This window comes from Eptesicus fuscus, chromosome 19, assembly GCF_027574615.1.
Source record: "Eptesicus fuscus isolate TK198812 chromosome 19, DD_ASM_mEF_20220401, whole genome shotgun sequence".
Lineage (NCBI taxonomy): Eukaryota > Metazoa > Chordata > Mammalia > Chiroptera > Vespertilionidae > Eptesicus > Eptesicus fuscus.
In genome coordinates, this window is record NC_072491.1 from 28803301 (window position 1) to 28823706 (window position 20406).

The 20406-nt window shown below is 42.3% G+C and overlaps 1 pseudogene; it reads right to left on the bottom strand.

The window, feature by feature from the left end:
* Positions 1–594: 594 nt before the first annotated feature.
* Positions 595–20406, bottom strand: part of LOC103287715 (cTAGE family member 2-like) — a 67461-nt pseudogene continuing 47649 nt past the window's right edge.

The window sequence follows — 20406 nt, forward strand, 5'->3', positions numbered from 1 at the left end:
ATAATACTAGCAGCTTCTAAAAATGAGAGTTTGAGGGTGAAAATCCATCACATTATTGAGACATAAAGGCTAAGTTCAAGAGTCCGGTGCAATATTTGGAGGCTAGAAGAGGAAACGTCAAAGAAGTCTGGCTTGTGGAGCCGCCTCTCGCAGCTGGTAGGTGCCTGGGCATGAAGAAGCAGGGGCCCAGCGTGCTGGCTGCCCCCTTCAGGATGCCTCTTAAGCGTAGGTCAGCTCTCGCTGCTGATGACCTAGCAGCCTGGCTTCTTAGTCACTTCTGAGTGGTGGCGTTCGGCATGGCTGTTGGAGAGGTAAAGCCTCCTGGAACATGACAACCTGAGCCTCCCAGGCCTCCTGTGGGACTTTTAGTCATTTGCCAGCCTCCGCCCCTCACTTAGGAGCTGGGAAATGGCTTGCCTACTTGCTTTATAAAACCCGCACGTTCTCTTAACATCGTGGTTTTTTTTTTAGGGAAGCTTTTGCTTCATTGGTTTTTATGATGATGTTAACATATTCAGACGCCAGACGCAAGGCCACTTTAAAAAAAGATAATCTCTTACAAATGGTTATATTTCTTTCTCTGGCTATTTGGTGTCAAGATGACAAGTGGCTCATAGGTGTGGGGTCTGTGTAGGAAGTCTCCGACATGGCCACACTGAGAATGTTTATTGTAGAAAGGGAACTTTTGCCCTGTGAAGTCACCTCCTCCGAGTCACCAGTAGCTTTCTGATATTCTATCACAGGAAATTCCTGGTGGTCCACAAAAGCAGTCTTCGGAGTGCAGCTGCAGAGAGAGAAAATAACTGCTGGATTTGACAGTAAGTCTGGGGACCCGTGTTCAGGGGTGGCCGGCACCTGGGCTCAGTGAAATGCAAACTGGGAGACTCTGAACAATGTCAAAATAATCCAAGGAACAGAGGTCAACTGACCTCTCATTGTAATGCATTTAATGCTGAGAAGAAGGTACTAGAGGATGTCTTTTGTAGCCCAACAAGGTAGTGAGGAGTTCTATTGACTTTGGTTTCCTTGAAGCTGTCGTAACTGCCCTACCGCCCCATTTTTTCCCATCACCTGATGCTGATTGTCAAACCTCGGCTTGAAAGTGTAGGGAAGCCCTGGCTGGTGTGGCTCAGCTGGTTGGGCGTCGCCTGTGCACGGAAAGGTTGCTGGTTCCATTCCCCGTCAGGGCCCATGCCTGGGTTTGGGGCTTGATTCCTGGAAGGGGGTGTGCAGGAGGCAATGGATGTATGTTTCACTTCCACATCCATGTTTTTCTCCCCCTCTCCCTTCTTTTCTCTCTAAAAAGAGAAAACAATCTTAAGAAAAAGAAAGGTAAGACAGTGACATGCTTGAAGCAGCAGATTTTGAATGAAAAACGGCCTTACATCAGTGATTTTGACTCAGAACATTAACATGCTTTAAATACCTTACAGATTTTTCCTCACCAACCTCAACTGTGTGACACAATCCAAATCCCTTCATTTTCTGGGCCTTAGTTGTCTCATCTGTAAGTGGGGAGCGTCATGAATCTCTAAGGGCTCTTCCAGATTTGAGATCCTAGATTCAAAGCCTTTCCATGTCCCTGCCTCGGGGAAGGAGCAGGCACCATCTGTTGCTCTCGATGGATGAGGAGCCTGAACCATGGGTCATGCCCAGGACTCATGAATGATTTGGTGCAAGTGTCCTTTTCTTGGAAGATCTCTGGCTCTGACTGTGGTGTAAGAATTAGAATGAGCAACACCGGCCTAAAGTAACAAACAATACAGGTGAATTAGGGATTGACTTCTCTAAGATAATTATGACCCTTCATTTGGGATTGTGTCTGGGCTCTTTGAAGGCCACCTCAATAGCTATTTTTTTCTGAAGTCCCGTAGAACAATGTAAGTTTTGCATTAAACCCTTAATCTTCTGTACCAATGTGTTTTGAGTGCCTTCAGTGCACCAAGTGGCTTGCTTGAATTGGTCCACCTTAAAGGCAAAAATCTCATTGGATGTTTTTGGACTGTTGCAATAGAACTGGCCTGAAGAATATTTAAATGTCTGCATGATTCTCTGTGCAGTAAGATGGAAGGCCAAGGAGAGGCAGAAATTCATAGGAGCCAAGGCAATGATGAAGTCGGGAAGGACTGATTCAATAGTCTTTGTGGCCTTCTGTTGGCAGCCTGCAGTTTCTAACCACACAACTGGCGGCTGCTACACACCTCCCACCAGCCATAACAATTCATGGAAATTAATAAATGCATTTATTGGGAGAGGTCATGGATAACACAGGAAAATCAGTCCCCCAGCTTCCCAGATAAATACTTGGGATCGAGTTTCAATAGAAACCAGCAACCTCTTTCACAGCACTGAGTATTTATAGCAAACAGAAGTGGTTCAAGTTTGTAGATAGTTCAGCAAGGTTCAGTATGGTTCTTGTATTTGTTTAGTTAACAAATGTGTTTAGAGGAGGTTTGTGTCACAAAATACCAAGTAGAAATTTTGGAATATGAGAAGACTGAATTAATGAGTCTGATTGTCCTCTCAGACTGTGGTCATAAAAACAATCATTTTTGCTTAAAATTGACATGCTGTTCAATGGGGGTAAGAATAGTCTTCAACAAATGCTGCTGGATGAGGTAGATATCCACATGCAAAAGATTAAATTGAACCTTTTCTTATATCACACACAAAATTAACTCACAATAGATCATAGACCTATATGTAAGAGCTAAAACTATTACGTTTTTAGAAGAAAACATAAGAGTAAGTCTCTGTGACCTTTAATTAGTCAATGCTTGCTTAGATATGACACCAGAAGCCTAAGCAACCAAAGAAAAAATAGATAAATTTTACTACATCAAAAGTTAAACCTTTTGTACTACAAATGATATATCAAGAAAGTAAAAAGGCCGAAACCGGTTTGGCTCAGTGGATAGAGCGTCGGCCTGCGGACTGAAAGGTCCCAGGTTCGATTCCGGTCAAGGGCATGTACCTTGGTTTCGGGCACATCCCCAGTAGGGGGTGTGCAAGAGGCAGCTGATCGATGTTTCTCTCTCATCGATGTTTCTAACTCTCTATCCCTCTCTCTTCCTCTCTGTAAAGAATCAATAAAATATATTAAAAAAAAAAAAGAAAGTAAAAAAATGCCAGGCTGGTGTGGCTCAGTGGTTGAGCATCAGCCCATGAACCAAGAGGTCACTGGTTTGATTCCCTGCAGGGGCACATGCCTGGGTTGTGGGCTCAAACCCAAGTAGGGGTGTGCAGGAGGCAGACAATCGATGTTTCCCTCTCATCAATGTTTCCATTTCTCTATCCTTCTCCCTTCTCCACTCTCTAAAGTCAATAAAAATTTATTTAAAAAAAATAAAAAGACAACCCACAGAATGGGTGAAAGTTTTTGGAAATCACATATCAAATAAGAAACTGATGTTGAGAATATATAAAGAACTCTGACATAATGGTAAGATATGTACACATATAATACCTAAATAAAAAATATTAAAAAAAAAAAAAAAAAAAAAGAACTCTGACAAGTCAAAAACAAAAAGTCAAGTAACCCAATTTAAAAAATGTGCAAAGGATTTGAATAGATATTTCTCCAAATAAGCTTTATAGATGGCCAAATAAGCACATGAAAAGATGTTCACCTTCATTAGACAGTAGAGAAATGCAAATCAAAATCGCAATGAAATACAACTTCAAGCCCACTAGGGTAACTATAATAAAAAAGACAACAGTAACAAGTGTTGGCCAGAATATGGAGACATTAGAACTCTCATGTATTGCAGGTGGGAAGGTAAATTTGTGTAGCTGGTGTGAAAGCAGTTTTGCAGCTTCTCAAAACATTAAACATAGAATTACCATATGAGTCAACAATTCCAGTCCTAGGTATATGCCCAAGAAAATTGAAAACATATGTCCTCACACATAAACTTGTACATAAATGTTCAAAGCACCATTATTCATAATATAGCCAAAAACATGAAAACCACCCAAGTATCCATTATATAATGAATAGATAAACACAATGTAATATAGTCATACAATATTATTCAGTTATAAAATTGAAAAACGTACTGATACACGTGTACCATGCATGAACCTTGAAAACATTGTGCTAAGTGAAAAAGCCAGGTACAAAAGACCATATATTATGTGATTCCATTATATGGAGTGTCCAGAATGGGCAAATCTATAGAGACAGGAAGTAGATAGTGGTTTTCTAGGACTGTAGGTAGGGAGGAGGGAGAAGGAGGGAGTTGGCTGAAGGACTGCTAATGGGTTTCTTGTTTGGGATGATATTACTATCCTAAATTCATATCATGGAGATGGTTGTACATGTCTGTATAGATACTAAAACCATTGAATTGTATATGTTATGCAGGTGAATCTTTTTGTTAATCCTCACCCAGTGATATTTTTTCCATTGTTTTTTTTTTTTTAGAGAGAGTGGAAAGGGTGGGGAGAGAGAGAGAAAGAGAGAAAAAAACATCGATGTGAGAGAGACACATTAATTGGTTGCCTCCTGACTGAGCCTGCAACCAATGCATGTGCCCTTGATTGGAACTGAATCCAGGACCCTTCAGTTTGTGGGCTGACACTCTTATCTACTAAGCCAAATCGGCTAGGTTAGGGCACGCGCAGGTGACTTTTACAATATGTGAATTATATTTCAGTAACTCCTTAAAACTGACATGTAGGTAAGTAGGTGATAAGACATTATGATGTGGCTGCACTCTCTAGGCCTGCTACTCCCCATGATCCCCTTCTCACCTCACCAGAACCTCCACCCAGATAGCCAAAGGGAGGCCTTTCCCAGCTGGGCTGTGAGAAGGGAGGTAGCAGTGTTTCTCTACTGCCTCCTTCTAATTGGCTGAGTCCCAGAGAGAGAAAAGACCCAAAGAAAGGCCTCAGGCTGTTTTTGGTTATTGAAGAAAAAAATGGTCTATCTGTACTGACTAGTATACCTCTCTCTCCAGAGCTTTAAAAATGGTTTTTAGTTTCTTATAGAATCTTTTAAAAGTATAAATATTTACATATTACAAATTGACACTATATATGACAGTCTAATCCTTTTCCTTTTATATATTTATAATATATGTATATTTGAATATTAACATTTTTGCTATTCCATTTTTTCTATTCCAGAGTCTTAGTCCCTTTTAGTATGATTTATCATGGTGTTGTTGTTTTTTGTTAACCACAGTTGGTTATGGTGGTCATTAAATGTACCTGATAGGTTTTCTGTTTGCAAAGAGTGTGGCTGGATACGGCTGCATTTGCTGAGCTCTGCTGTCTATCTCTCCATTGATATACTGCTCATGGCTGCTCCCAGCCAATGGCTGAGCACACCAGGGATTCTGAGGCCTGTTCCGGGGATGCCTGTGACAGATTACTTTGGCTCTAGGACTCCTTGTCAGCCTTAATGAAGCCTTTCCAGAACTACATTGCATTCTCTCATCCTTCAATTGTCAAACCTTCCTTTCCTCACAAAGTGGGGGACCGTGTGACGAGGGACATTGCCCTTGACTGCTCCTGGCAGGTGAACTACACTGGATCTCTGACCTCCCTCGGGGCTGTTGGTGATGCCTCACTGCTGTTGATACTTTTTCATGTTGTTCTAGTCTGACCAGCAACCCCTGCCAGAGTATTGTGGCTTGTGAAACTGATCCAAAGCCAACTGTGTTTGGCTTTCTGGCCCATTTGCATTCTGACAATGGTGAGCCTTTTATTGCAAAAGGCTCTCAACAATGTGCTGCTAGTCAAGTATCTGATGGAGTTTCTGTGCTTTCTGCCATTCACAGACATTCTGTGTTGTTGACTGTGGAAACAGCCTACTCAAAGATTGACTGACAAAAAAATTCTGACTCTACTCCTTCACCTTTTCCTAGTCCATACATATTAGTGAGACAGTTTGGTCATTGAATTTGGAAGTCCCCAGAAAGGAATTGCCTTCTTTCAGCATCTTCTTGGGGAACGATCAGGACAAAAGAAGTGGGGGGTGATCATCAAGAATTGTGAAGGGGCCGAAACCGGTTTGGCTTAGTGAATAGAGTGTCGGCCTGCGGGCCCCAGGTTCGATTCCGGTCGGGGGCGTGTACCTTGGTTTCGGGCACATCCCCAGTGGGGGGAGTGCAGGAGGCAGCTGATCGATGTTTCTCTCTCATCGATGTTTCTAACTCTCTATCCCTCTCTCTTCCTCTCTGTAAAAAAATCAATAAAATATTAAAAAAAAAAAAGAATTGTGAAGGGTTTGTCCTACTTGCATACTAACAAGTTAGCCTGTCATCATTTCAGTGATGCTGGCAGAAGACACAAGACTCCTGGGTCAGAGACAAGGGACTTTGCCATTCAAGGCAATAGCAGTAGCCAGAGTTCCCAAGCCCAGTTCCCACATGGTAATAGGATGAAGGGAAGGTTAAATCTGTGCATGCAATGGGTGGCATGCAGGAAAGGAGCCCCAAATTTAAGGAGCCCACATCTTTAATAGTGGACAATGAGTCTGCCTGATCTTTGTCCTAGAGAAAAACATTATTACATGGAAACTTAATAATGCCCTTTGTTCTGGAGGGAGACATTATAGTGATCTTCCAAGGCTGTAGGCTAGACAAACACTCTGGAAAAAAAGTGTCTAGAACAAAAAAAGCCAGTGCTTTTGCTCACAAGGTGTGTAGAGAGACCCTGGTAAATTGTCTCCCAATAATTACATGGACCTATTTTGAAAACTTGGGACCTGCTATTATGATAAATGACATGAAGCTCCTTTCTGTCACCTAGCAGCAGTTCTAGGCTGGCCTGTGGTAAGCTCTCTGGGGGCACCCCAGGCAACAGGGAATTAAAACTTAATTCTTGTTCAGCTACCTGGATTTTCTTGTTGGGTTAATATGGCCCTACATTCGTGGTCGGCAAACTGCGGCTCTCGAGCCACATGCGGCTCTTTGGCCCCTTGAGTGTGGCTCTTCCACAAAATACCACAGCCTGGGCGAGTCTATTTTGAAGAAGTGGCGTTAGAAGAAGTTTAAGTTTAAAAAATGTGGCTCTCAAAAGAAATTTCAATCGTTGTACTGTTGATATTTGGCTCTGTTGACTAATGAGTTTGCCGACCACTGCCCTAGATCATAGAGCTAGTGATCACATGGTTGAGTAAATTGCTTGCCAAGTCCTCCTGCAGTGACCCACGCAGGCCAAAGTGAGGGAATAGTGTTGTGATGGACTGAGTTGTATCCCCGACACCAATTCATATGTTGAAGTACTAACCCCCTATGTAACTGTATTTGAAAATGGAGCCTTTAGGGAGATCATTAAGGTTAAATAAGGTTATAAGGGTAGGTCCTAATCAATAGGACTGGTATACTTATAAGAAGAGAAAGAGATAGCAGATCTCCTCCCCTTCCCTCCAGTGCAGAGGGAATGCCATGTAAAGACATATTGAGAAGGTGGATGTCTGCAAGCCAGGAACCAACCTTGGCACCTTGGTTGTGGACTTCCCAGCTTCCAAAATGGTGAGAAAATAGATGTCTATTGTGTAAACCACCCTGTCCATAATATTTTGTTATGGCAACCTCAGCAGACTAATTCTATATACATTTTTTAAAAGTGCCCTTGTCCTTCTTGTACTTGAAGAGAAAGGTCTTGGTGTACATAGGGGAATATTTGGGAAAAAAGTCATCCCCCTGAAAAGTCTAGTACCCACCTGACACCATACATAGTTATTACAATATCATTGACTCTATTCCCTATCCTGTGCTTTACATCCCCATGACTAATTTTGTAGCAACCAATTTTTGCTTCTTAATGCCTTCACCTTTTTCACCCAGAGGGTCTTCTTAATGTTATTTTATTATGGTAATATATACGTAACATAAAATTTACCATTTCAACCACTTTTGAGTGTACAATTCAGAGGCATTCGATACATTCATAATGTTGTGAAGCCATCACCACTATCAAGTTCCAGAACTTTTTCTTCATCCTACAGAGAAACTGTATATCCATTAAACCATAATCCCCTATTCTCCCCTCCCCCAGTTCCTGGTAAACACCATTCTACTTTCTCTCTCTATTAATTTGCCTATTCTAGGGATCTTGTATAAGTGGAATTACACAATATTTGTTCTTTTGTGTCTGGCTTATTTCATGTAGCATATGTTTTTAAGGTTCGTTCATGTTGTAGCATGTGTCAGAATTTCATCCCATTTTAAGTCTGAACAATATTCCATTGTATGTATATACCATGCTTTGCTTATCCATTCATCCATTGATGCGCATCTGGGTTGCTCCCACCTATGGGCTATATAGCTTAGTGTTTTGAATCACAGTAACCTAACTTTGAGAACTGTCTCTGCACCTGCAAACTTTTTGAACTAGTGTAACTTAATTTCTTTAAACTTTAGTTTCCTCATCCTTAAAAGGGGAATAATGATGGTACCTGCATTGTAGAGTTATTGAGTTAAATGATAAAATGTATTAACAGCACTCAGTACAGAGCCTCAATAAATATTAATTACCATAATCCAGGTGGCACAGGAGAAAGAGTTTGGCTTTAGAATCAAATAGCCGTGTGTCCAAATCTCAGATGTCTTGCTGTTGGGTTGTTACTGAGGGAAGTTATTTGAGCTTCAGTTTCCCTATTTAGAATAGTAACATTCATTCTTTTGTACAACAAACATTTATTGACACCTACTCTGAACTCACAGGCATTCTTCTGTAAGATGGGATCAGTGAACAATACAGAAAAATAAACCCATACCCTCATGGAGCTTACATTCTAGTCATGTGAGAACTGAAACAGAAATGATTCCCAATTTATGTGCTTGTTTATCAGGACTAATAGTTTATTTACCAAGTTCTCCAGCGCCTCATCTCAGTTTTCCCACCAATCCTAAGCTGGTATGTTATAAACTGTCCAATTCTAGCCCATTTCCCACCTTGCAAAATCATCCTTAACATCATCTAGCCCAAGCCCCAAACTCCTATAGACACTGTGCTCTAAGTTCTCCTTTTTAGATAATACTAAGATTCTGTCAAGATAGCTTTCTCCCTTATTGAGTAAACCTAATACAGTCAGCTTTCCTCGATCAATAGGTTTTTCTAGTAGTTGTTTGGGCAGTAAGGGGGGATATAAACAATAAACAAGATAAGTAAGTGTAGAGTTGTTATAAAGAGACGTGGTGAGAGCTAATGGGAAGGGGGTTTTACAGGGCAGATTATTTGACTTATTTGACTTTACTTTGAGCAAGAATAAGAAGCAATTGAAAAGTTTGGGCCAGAGAAGTGGCATGGTCAGATGTATGATTTAATAGGTTAACTCTGGCACCAGCATTGAGAAATGACTGAGGAGAGCAAGGAGGAAGCCAGGAGACTGGGGGTAGGAATGGACTTGTCAAGAGGTAGTTGGCCTCTCTGTTTCGAATGTGAGACAGTACCACAGCTTCCTTACAGGATATCATAGAGTTTTAATGCCATGCCACTTGTGATTTGCCAACTAATAGTAAGAACTCAGTAAAGAGTAAACTGCGGATTTGCACACACTTACCTTCTGCCCGCAGCCGTGTTTTCCTGCTCCTGTCATTTGGTAAACTGAGGTGCCACTTTCCCGGGGATCCTTTCCTGATGTTCTTGGTCAGGCTTAAGTGTCTTTTAGGTGCCTCCATCACCCATCCTCCTTTGCACATGCACACTGCAACCTGAGCACTGTAGGTTGTTAGCGCTCTTACTTGTTCCTGTCCCTCTGCAGACTGCCCTCTCCGGGAGGCGGGCTTCACCCCCTTGTTCATTATTGAATACTCTGCACCCAGGACAAAGTCTGCAACACAGCTGGCATTCAGCCCACACCTGTTCCTTCTTATTAACGGCTTGATAATAATTTGTCATGGGAAAAAGGACAAGTTCCTTCATCTCAAGTATGGAGTTTGGGTTCATTTGCTGGGATTACATCTATCTATCTATCTATCTATCTATCTATCTATCTATCTATCTATCTATCTATCTATCATTGTTTTTAGCATTAAAAAAATAAATCCTCACCCGAGGATATTTTTCTGTTGATTTTTAGAGAGAGCGTGGAAGAGAAAGGGAAAGACAGAGAAACATTGATGTGAGAGAAACACATTGATTGGTTGTCTCCTGCACAAGCCTTGACCGGGCCTGGGGCAGGGGAAGAGCCTGCAACGTGCCCTTGACTGGAATAGAATCCGGGACCCTTTAGTCTGCAGGCCAATTCTCTATCCACTGAGCCAAACTGACTAGGGCCCCACTTATATTTAAAAGCCATGGAGGGCCGAGACCGGTTTGGCTCAGTGGATAGGGCGTCGGCCTGCGGACTCAAGGGTCCCGGGTTCGATTCTGGTCAGGGGCATGTACCTTGGTTGCGGGCACATCCCCAGTGGGGGGTGTGCAGGAGGCGGCTGGTCGATGTTTCTCTCTCATCGATGTTTCTGACTCTCTATCCCTCTCTCTTCCTCTCTGTGAAAAATCAATAAAATATATTTTAAAAAAAATAAAAATAAAAGCCATGGAGGAATAGCTCTCAACCATAGTTAGTTGTGGGCAAAATTGCAAAGTAGCCAAAAACTCCTGGACTTTTTGCCTTGATTTTGATTTAAAAAAATTTTTAGTTATAATGTTATTTATCTTAATTACTGAGTTTTTTGGTGTCCTTGGGAAATTGCTATGTTCTTTGTTCTCTGGGAAATTGCTTCACCAACCTCACCCTTGCCCTGGCCCTGCTGGAGAGGCAGGTAGGTGAGGTGTTGAGGGATGTGGGTGTGGGGCATGACATTTTTTTGAGTGTTACATGAGGAGCTTTGAAGAGAAAGTCTTAAAGGCTCCAAGCTGGGTGTATTCGTTATTAAGGGCTATTATAACAAAGAAAAGTTCCACAGACTGGGTGCCTTAAACTACAAACGTTTATTTTCTCACAGTTCTGGAGGCATATGAGTTCAAGGTGCCCACTGGTGAGGCTCTTGGCTTGTGGATAACTGTCTTCTCTCTGTGTTTTCACATGGCTTCTTCTCTGTGTTTTCACATGTCTTCTCTGGTGTCGCTTCTTCTTCATATAAGAATATCAGTTCTATAGGGTCAGGGCCCCAACCTTGTGACCTCATTTACCCTTACTTACCTCTTTAAAGGCCATGTCTTGAAAAACAGTCACATTGAGGGTTAAGGCTTCAACATATGAATCTTGAGGGACACAACTGAGTCCATAACAGTGGGTACCCCCTCTTCTATTCAGCTCATGCTGCCTGATGACAGCTTGGTACTAGAACACTGAGAATTAGCGTATGGATTTTGGTTCTCTCTCTAATGAGCTTTGTGATCTTGGGTAATTACGTATTGTCTCTGAACCTCAGCCTCCCCATCTCTAACATAGGTCAATAGTACACAGGGAGATGAAGAGGCTAATCTGAGATAATATAAAAAACCTTGAACACAATTCTCAGTAAACTTTAGGCCCCCTCCCTTTTGCAAACTACTTGGAAATGAGGAAACAGAAACTAGCACTGGAATGACGTTAAGGAGGCAGTTCAGCTCATCGACTTCAGGTAGCCGGAGAGCTAGAGTGGCTAGACAGAGACTATCTATTATTCTTCTGAATTTCGGTGGCTGCACACCAGTGTCCTTCACAATATTAGGTCTTCAAGCAGACATTGGGCAAGAGTCCCAGTCCTCACAGATATCTTTAGGTCAAACAGGAACCTTCCACGGCTGTCGGACAGGAGGGAAAAGTGCTGAGTCATGGATTTGTTTCCTTCTGATTCTGTGGTTCTTATCATGTCCTTCAGGAAACATTAGCACGCCCAGCTATTAATAATGATGATGAAATGAAGTTTCTGACTAAATCCGGGGTGGAGGTGAGGGTCACCTGTCCGGCTAACCTATCCTGCTATCTATGCAGGAAGGAAGGGACCTATCTGAGGGCAGGCTGTGAAGATAGGAATGTACAGCTGAGAATCCCTCAGCTTCACGCGATAGGGCAACCCAAGCCTCCTAAAGGTCGTGGTTGGGCGGGAGCTGTGAATGTTGTCATTGGCAGATTTTCCCAACCATTTCCAAAAGCCCTTAGTAGGCAAAGAGTGCAGATAAAGGCATAGTACCCGAGACCTTACAGAGTGGGACGACAGTCCTCATCCATTGCAGGATGAAGTATTTGTTTAAGTGAATAGAGGACTATACTTACACCCTCAAAAAGATGAAATGTTTTCCCTGGGAATTTCTATAAATTTTTTATCCCTTTGTCCCCCTTTTATATTAAAACATGAGCTGCGAAGGCTCATCCTTCCTGTACTCCTTCTCCTGCTCTCTCAATGTCCCCTCATGAGGCCCAACTAGTGTTGGCAAGAAGGAATAGTGTCAGATAATAATTTCTGTTTGGTGCCTAGAACCTTCCAGAATTTATGGTTATCAGAGTGACTCACAAGAGAGACTTTCATACTCTTTTTTTCTCCCAGAAGGTAAAGGACAGTTATGGCCACGCCCCTCAGTGAATAAGCTATTTTATGCTATTGCCTGCATTACTGGGTTCAGAAGCTCATTCTTTTACCCACAGCCTGAATGGAAAATTTCACTCAGATGATGGAGTATACGTTATACCTCCATTGCCCAACCCATTCAAACTTAATTGATATAAGGGAAAGTTTATTTCCACTGTTTTTGGTCTCTTTCCCTTCTTAAATTCATACTTAAGAAGTTTTCACAATGGAATTTAATTCCCAGCATTTAAATCAAGTTGTTGATTAACTTGAGGAACCCAGGAAGAATTCCTGTTGCAATCTGTTACCACAAACAGAGGGGTGAAGCTTACTAAAGCAATAAACTTGAGTAAGTCACTCAGTATCTACAACTGCAATGTCACTACAGTAGCCACTAGCCACATGTGGCTCTGGCTCTTTAAATTAAGCAATTAGTATAAACTAAAAATTCAGTTCCTCAGCCATACTATTCACCTTTCATGTGCTCGACAGCTGTGGCTTGTGGCTTCTGGACTGGACAGGAAGATACAGAACATTTCTATCACTGTGGAAAGTTCTCCGGGACTGCCCTGGTCTACAGGCTTAGCTTCATCACCTGACTGGGAAGTAACCTCAGATATCAGATGAGATGGTGCACTTGGGCACTTTGTACACTCTGAAGTGCACCACAAGTCATTAGCCTTAACTTGTAATTTGGATGGATGCAGAGTAGATTCCAGATTTCCTAAAGGAAACTTTCATGAAATAATCTGTCTCTTTTGGCATATCTGTCTGATAGTTTTACAAGTCAGCCCCATTTCTCCCATTATAATCAGTGTGACACGCATTCACCTTTCTTCGGCAGAAAGAGAAGGAAGTCCCTATCCACTCTAACTCCTGATTTCCAGATGGTCCTCAAATGCTAGCATCTTCCCCTGGACAAGCTCTCTAGGGCTTCTTTTGCCCCAACTTTAAGCCTCATATTATGTAGCAGAACAGTTCCTGTGGGAGGGCATAAAACTATCCTCCCCGACCCTCTGTCATACACAGACCCAAAGTCTCTGCTCCTACATGTTTGTCTCAGGAAGTATGCAGTAGAGATGTATACTGGAAGAGAAGGGGCTTTGATCTGAAATGGGACTGGGCTGGCTTTCACCTCTGTCACAAAGCTTTCATTGCCCCCGTCCTGCAGCGGTTCCTATTCTATATGTGACATATCATCCTCCTAGGAACTCTGACTTAGATATTTGATATTGTCTTAAATTCTTTCTCATTGCTAACCCTCATAGCTGAACAGTTGCCAAGCTCTGGTCACATTACTTTGTCTTTTCAGCCTATCCAGGGTAATCAGGTTCTATGGGAAAACTGGCTTATAGTGTCCAAGCTAATAACGTTGGTCTGAGACAGGAAGGCCATGTACTTTTTTTTCTAAAAGGAATTGTGTCTTTTCAGGAGAGAAGTCTACTAGGGACGCTAAATCAAGATAGAAAGACTACCTAGCAGATGGATGGGAACTGAAATTAAAGATGCCATAGCAATGGCCCAGTATCTCCAGTCCCCTACATGCTGTCCCCTGGCCTGGGCAGCCCCTATGCCCCCCATTGCTGGAGGCTCAGTGTCTCTCCTTCTGCCCACGTCCCCAGTGCAGCTGCCCTCAGCCCCTCTCACTACAGCAATAGTAACGTGAAGACATTAAGAACACTTGGTAGACTCCAGGCTTTATTTTCCCCCAATTAGTGATCTGAAAGTATATTATCACTCTTCTCACAATGCTCAACGTCATGAAAGGCTGCATCAACCATTCTTCCCGGGCAGTGTATGCACCTGTTAGCCAAGCTGCCAAGTAGAGTTGTCCCTCAGACAGAAATATTCCAGCAGAGGAGAAATGGCTTTCTGTCGGATGTGAGGCAGAGAATCTGGGCATGTGGAAAGACCTGCAAAGCTGTGGTTCTAGGCAGAGCTCCTGTGTCTTCATTCCCAGCCAGGCAGCTTTCTATGTCACTGCTCTTGCCTGAAAAAGCTAAGCAGAGATTTTTCAGAATGAAATCGCTTTGGGATGTTGTAAGTGATTCTATCGTTGTACCCAGGAATTTTGGATCTTTCATCTAGATTAGAGAAGAAAGAAATGAACAAGAAAAAAAAGAAAATGTACCAAGGAGGAGAATAAAAGAGAAAACAAGTGAGGTGGGAGTGCTTAGTGATGAGAAAATAGGAAGGAAAGACAAAGAAAATAATTGGTTAGAGGCTTAAGACACAAGAAAGAAAGAACCACAAACAACACTGAGAGTAGAAATTGCTCACTTGTAAAGAGAAAGTAAAAAGGGTCCATGAACTTGAAACAAACAAAACAAAACTAGGGATAAACCAAAGGGAAGAGGATAGTGGTATAAAAGAAGATTGAGCCCGGCTGGCGTGGCTCAGGGGTTGGGTGTCAACCTATGAAATGTTACACAGTTCAATTCCCAGTTCAATTCCGGATCAGGGCACATGCCTGGGTTGCAGGCTCGACCCCCCAGTAGCGGGGGCGTGCAGGAGGTAGGCGATCAATGATTCTCTCATCATTGATGTTTCTATCTCTCTCTCCCTTCCCTTCCTTTCTGAAATATATATATATTTCAGAATTATACACACACACACACACACACATATACACACACACACACACACATATATAAAGAAGATTGACATATATCAACTTGACTACTTAAATAATTTTCCTAGTGCATTTTCAGAATGATTTATCACCTAATAACTGGTAAAATTTTTATGATATTACAAACATAGTCAAATAGCTTATCTCTAAGGGCCTCCGATGTCCAATATGTAAAATGGAGAGAATTCCCTGCCCGCACTCTCCGGTGCCAATAAAATGATGCAAGGGAAAAGGAGTTGGTTAACTGTAGAAACGCCAGCCACTTGCAAGCCTTTTCTGTTTAAGCTGTATCCCTTATCAGTTGGCATGAAGAGGAGAGTGTGGTTAAGGGAACTTCAGAAAAGGCAGTTTTGGGCACCAAATGGGGCATAGAAAGGTTCTTACAATGTCATCAGGTTTATACTCATAAAATTTCAACATCTTGAGATAAAAGTCAGGGCAGAGGGGGAACACCCTCGGGCCATTCCTGGGAGGTGGCTTGCATTCCTGACCTTTCTCTTGGCAGTTGGGTTGTGGATGGTACACTTTTAGCCCTAACTTCTCAGAAGCAAGCCTGCATTATCCATTAGGGCCTGTCCATCCAGTTCAAGTTCACAGTGATAAATCTCGAAGCCTCCAAGGGTCTCACAAAGGTGGGTGTGGTGTGCTGATAGCAGGCATGATTAAGTGCTTTCCTGTGTCAAATATAGCTGTAATATACTACAAACAGGCAGTTGGGTTTTATACAAACTGATCTGGCTGCTATCAGCTGCTCTGACATTTTATACTAATACTTAAAATAAATCTAGAAACAGGAAAGAAAGTACAGAATTATTGTTTTAAGCAGCCTGTGCAAGCTTATCTTCAAAGTGGCAGAGGTTCCATTGTATTTAGAGAAACTGCTCACTCCACTGGCATAAAGGTTAGCAGCAGGATCGCCACCACTGAGAGCCAGTTTCCCACGTGAGTGCTGGCTTCACAGCATCGCACTCACTCCTGGCAAAGGACTCTGTCCCACCGTCATTGTCTTTGTGCTAAAAGCACCAAATGCCTTATAGGAGCAATTTAGAATTTCTCCTTAAAACAAGCCAAACCATTATGATATTGAGAGTCAGACTTAAAAGTCTGAAAGCATTTCCCCTTTGAAATGTTGGTTTTGACCTCCGCGTGTGGTGTTTTTTGCGTGTGTATGCATCACAGCTGAAACCAAAAGGAAGCCTTGTGCTATTCTGGATTTTCGTTTTTGGAATGGGAATCTGAGGGAGAAGTGTCCCATGAAATTAAAACGTAATTCTTTAAAGTGAACACAGAAGTCATTTAGCTCATCCAGTAACTCTCAACTCTGGCAATGCAGAAGAATCACTTGGGGAGTTTTAAAAAGATTGATGCCGAAGACCCACGACCTGAGTCCAATTTAATAATTCTGGAGACTTCTAGGGTTTTAACATCTCTCTAGGTGATTCCAATGGGTGGCAGGATGGAGGAACACTTATTTCAATGGCTCATTAGACAGATGTGGCATCTGAGGGCCAGAAAGGAGGGGCTTCTGGGGTCCCTCAGAAAGTGTGAGGGCACCTCCAGGCTGGGACCCTGAGCTCCATTCGGCAGTCTTTGTTCACACTGTAACTTATTGGTGCCCTTAACTGAAATCAATCTAAGAATGACTTGAATTCTAAATACTTAAATTTGCAATCATGGAGCTCAGTTTCTTTCTGATAGCCTCATTTCATAATTCAAAGTACTTTTTTTTCTGTGGACATAATCAAAGGATTTTATTTTTGTCATTTCTGGAAATTTCTTTATTTCTTGGTTTCTCCTTTCTCTCTCGAAACAACTTTGCATAGATTCGAGAATGACTTTAGAAGATTGATGCTTACGAAAGCTTATTACTCTTTCTGTGCGAATGTCCTCGTTTTTGGTGAACATTTTCAAAATCATTTTGTACCAAGTGTAGAATACATGCAATAGATGATTATGGAGATTATACTTACAGGATTTTCTGGCATAAACCTATTTTAAATATCCTATCTTTATATTCACATAAAGAGTAAAAAGAAGCCCTACCTGGTTTGGCTCAGTGGATAGAGCATTGGCCTGTGGACTCAAGAGTCCCAGGTTCGATTCCGGTCAAGGGCATGTACCTGGGTTGCGGGCACATCCCCGGTAGGAGGTGTGCAGGAGGCAGCTGATCGATGTTTCTCTCTCATTGATGTTTCTAACTCTCTATCCCTCTCCCTTCCTCTCTGTAAAGAATCAATAAAATATATATTTTAAAAAAAGAGTGAAAAGGAACTAGACATTTTAATATTTTGGTATCTAAATGATGTCCCTGAGATTATGCTTCAAGTGTTATGAAAAGGTTTGGTGAGCTCATGTGTTCCACTTGTAGGTTTGGAAAAGATGGTCACTTTATAGATACTTACATGATGCTGATGGAAACTGGTCATGGCCCTGAGACATAGGTGTGGCCACTGCTAGACTGGAGATAGTAACCCCTGCTCTTCTGGTCGTCTCCCCACCATGAGGAGCAGGTGACTTGTGTGGCCAGGGTGACAGCACAGAGCAGAGGCCCAAAAGCTACTGGTCTGATTGGCTTGTCCCTGCTAGCACATCTTAAAAAGTAGCAGGAGAGGTCTAGGAGGGTGCTTTGGATGGTAAGGACCCACTCTTCATGTTTCATCCCCTTTGGTCATATAGCTGTCCCCATCCCCTGACTCTTCCCATATAACTTCCTCTACTATCTCAACCCCACCTTCTGTGTGCTCAGGATCCTGACTGTATCTGAAATTCGGGCTGGCCGGTCACCACCATCCCCTCTCTGGCTTTTACAAGCAGCCTCTTCCCTGTCTTTTCTGCTTCACTGTTGTTGTCTTCTCATTTCTTATTCACCTGCAGCATCTGCTCATGCTCCTCTCATAATAAAAACAAACAAACAAACAAACAAACAGAAAATTCATTGAAGGCTTCACTATCTCCTCCGTATATCCTCATCCCTGCCATGTCCTAGTTTCAATGCCAGCCCTATCCTCATCCCTTGCCTTTCTTTGGGCCCACTCTCTGCAATCCAGGCTACAGGGTGTCAAACGTGGCTGCACTCGAATCACGGAGGTCTGTGTCCTGACCTCAGTGATACTGCTCATTAATTTGGGGTGCAACATGAGCATGGGGGCTTTCCTAAGTTCCCCAGGTGATTCTAATAGGCAGCCAAGTTGAAGAACATCTTCTCAGTGTTTGTGGGCTACGTGAGTGTTCTCTCCTCCCTTGGCCTTTGCACAGGCTGCTGCCTTGGCCTAAATGCTCTGTCCCACCCACTTCTTTTGGTTACCTGGTCATAGCTTACTTGCAAGAGGAGGCCATGGGACAGTTCAGTGTTAGCTGAAGGGCAGGGTGGCCAACAGGAGATTCAAGCGAGATTCCCCACTTAGAGGGTCAGCAAATCATCATTTTGTAAGAATCTGAGAGGAAGGGCGTTCCGTGCAGAAGGTCCCTCCCTCATGGAAAATGGGCTTTGTCTTTTAATTCTGGCTGACTATGGTTTCAGACCATGTTCTCTAATGCAAAGGAGGGTTGGAAATGAGATACTTTGGGGACTTTGGATGCCATTCCATTCCTGAATTTAAGTGTCCTCTACAAATTCTTTGCATAGCTTGCTTGCGTACACATACGCGCAACTTTCTCCCACATCTACATATCACAGAGAGGTGGGGTCCTCAGACCTCTAGGACTGCTTTGCCTAATTGGGGGAGAGAGGAGTGGAGGCAGGGTGGGGTTGTTAAAATATCTTCAGAAGCTGGACTAATCACAATGACCACTCCCTAAAGATAGGAATACATCTTGGCTTTGATCACCCCATTCTATTCCACAACAAATAGAGAGCGATTCTGTTGATTAAAGCAGCTTGAAACTGATCATTTCCTTCAATCACCAATTCTATTTCATATCTCCCTTCCCCCACAAGCATCTTTGACATTTTCTTCTGATTCACAGAAGAACAAGAACTTACAGATTTTATCTTACAGGACCATAAAGGATGTTTAAACAAAAACCCAAGTTCATGTAAGTGAAGGAGGATTTTAGGTTAGTCCTAGTCCCATCTGTGTACGACACACTGATTGCTTTGTGCAATCCCTGATGTTCACAGACGAAATGCAGTTCAAATCACGATGCATTTTAGATAACATGAATAATAGCAAAGGCCACGCAGTCTGATTCATTCTAATCCCAGCTCCACTATTTACTAGTATATGACCCTGAGAACATTCCTCACATTTCTGTACCCCAGTTTCCTCATCTCAAAAACTGATATGTTAATAGTACCTACCCCAAAGATTGGTGTGAGTTTTAACCCACTGGTTGCTTTTGAAGAGCTGACTTGGCACTTGGTGATACATGTTAATTGAATAAATGTAACTTTTAAAAAGTGGCTAGGATTTTTTTTTCCTGGCTGAGTCTTCATTTTGGTATGAATAGCATCACTTTCTTTAAATAGATTAGATGAATAGTTCCCATAAATTAAAGATGGTACAAGAAAGAAAGGCCCCCTGTCCAGTTTAAGTCCCAGTGTTACAACAGACTCTCTGTGCCTGACCAACATAGTCCTCAGAACGTGCATTTTAGGCCTAGAAGTGACATCACAGGTCTCATTTCCTCATGAAAATATAAACTTCAAATTACATAGCGGCCCAGTGATACCTGGCTGCAGAGCTGGTTTAGTGGCAGAGCTGTGACAATCTTTTTGGGTACCATGTGTCCCCAGGACACCAGGTGCCCAAATTGCATTGGGCATGACTTTTCGGATCACACCAGACCAGGTGCTAATTTATCCCTTCTCACCACTTACCATCTCACAGTGCCTAAATTAACTGGATGTCAGAAACATTTCTCACTTCTGAAACGCCAAATTCTGAACAAAAATACAGGAGAACTTTTTCGTAAGGACATTTTTGCTGCATTACATCTTAACAGCTACCCCTGAAGATCTTGGGTGGAACGTGAAAAGGTTAAGGATGAGCCCTGACAGTGTAAGCATAAGGAACCAATGCGTTAGAAATGAAAGTATTGCACAATTATTTCCAAAGAATGGACCTGCAAGTTTTTAAAAAAATTATTTAACTAGCTATTCAAGGTTCTTACTTGAAAAGAGAGAAACACTGAGGTTTTTAACCTTGTAGCTTTAGGTATTGTGGATAGTGATGTCTCTTGTTTGCTGAGATGATAAAAGGGCTTGTAATTAAATCAGCACTAAGCAAGCAGCGTGATTAGAGCTGGATAACATCTAAAACTACTAGGAGAATATTTCCACAAGAAGAAAGGAATTCACCCAAAGAAGGTATTGGGTAACTT